The 1,514-nt window shown below is 45.9% G+C and overlaps 1 pseudogene; it reads left to right on the top strand.

Annotated features, from left to right (window-relative positions):
- Positions 1–233: 233 nt before the first annotated feature.
- LOC136637573 (5S ribosomal RNA) lies at positions 234–352 on the top strand (annotated as a pseudogene).
- Positions 353–1,514: the final 1,162 nt, after the last annotated feature.

The raw sequence follows: 1,514 nt of genomic DNA, 5'->3' as shown, positions 1-1,514 counted from the left end.
GTCCCAAATGTGCCATAAAGCATGTTTGTGGCACCCAGGGAGCAGGGAGTGCCGGTGTGGGGCCAGCACCTGTAGGGATTGAGCCTCAGCGCTGTGCAGCCAGTTGGCTAGCCAGTGCTTCTCCAGCACCAGCCGGTGGTAAGATGTTTCAGGGTGCGGGGAGGTGAGGAATGGGCAGAATGGGGCAGAGGGAGGGGAGGATCAGGCCCAGGAGGGGGGCAGAAATGACAGCAGCCTCAGCAACTGTTACCCTGCACATGCCCAATCTCATCTGATCTTGGAAGCTAAGCAGGGTCAGGCCTGGTTAGTACTTGGATGGGATACCGCCTGGGAATACTGGGTGCTATAGGCTTATACCATAGTCTTTCGAGACTGAAGGTTGCCAACCATTTCTGCTGTTGCATCCTAACCTTCTGAGTTGGGCGATTTGACATGGATCTCTGTGGCTCTGCACTTATTCAAATATGGGCACAGAGACAAGGAGACCCATTGTCATCAGCTGCTGCCTACCTGGAGTAAGGGAGAAAATGCTCCCTTCCCCCAAGGAGATCTCTGGCGATATCCCAGCACCTACAGGCTCTGGTGGTCACCATTTTGGTGCTGCTGAAGCTATGGGCACCAGGAGACTTACGTTTAGGCTGCCTGGCTGCATTTGTGAGAACGGATGGACAGTCTCTCGCACCACCTCTTGCTCTACACCTAAATGACATACTGATGACCAGTGGTTAGATGATGCCGATTCAGCAGGAGATTTAGGTGTTGGAAGAACCAGAGAAATGACTATAGTTTTGGTGCAGCATAAAAGAGTCAGAAACACCTGGGTAATAAAGTGGTAGATGGACGTCATGATGATTAAGAATGTTGGCTGTTTGTTGACATTGACTTGTTCTATGGAACTACATGATAGCAAAAGTTACATTATTTTTCCTTTCAGTGTCCTATGCTCTTGGCAAATCACCCTGTGCTGTACTGAACTAAATGTGAAGAGGTGCATAACACTAGGGCAGGTGTACCTGGAGGATGAGAATCCAACCATGTCTTTCTGACAAGACTTGGGGGTGTTATGCTGTTTTGTCAAAACAACCTTCTGCAAACTGGACCTAGCTCTGCTGGATTAATTTAAATCGAACATTTATCCTTTCTAAATGTCAATAAAGTACTGCCTCGCTGAGAAAAGTGGAAAGTCTTATGTGATTTACATTGCTTGATACGTGGCTCTCTTCTCATCTGTCAGCTTGTGGTGTCGCCATGTTAGAGAGATTTAGAACATTGGCTGAGTTATTCCCCAAAGTTATGGGCAATATTAATGTTTATACATTCTCAATCTCTTTAGCTACTGCCAATTTAAAATAGGTTAGGATTGCAGTGCAGAGCCATTAGATATTTGATTTTCTCGGTAAACCACTTTATGAATCTTTTGTTGAAAAGCAGTATATAAATACTGTTGTTGTTGTTGTTGTTGTTGCTTTCTCATCATTTTGTTCCGGTACAATTTTGAAAGGGATGCCACTATA

This window comes from Tiliqua scincoides, chromosome 1 (genome assembly GCF_035046505.1).
Source record: "Tiliqua scincoides isolate rTilSci1 chromosome 1, rTilSci1.hap2, whole genome shotgun sequence".
In the NCBI taxonomy this organism is placed as follows: domain Eukaryota; kingdom Metazoa; phylum Chordata; class Lepidosauria; order Squamata; family Scincidae; genus Tiliqua; species Tiliqua scincoides.
The sequence above is the reverse complement of the archived record's forward strand: the minus strand, read 5'-3'. Positions and strand labels throughout refer to the sequence as shown.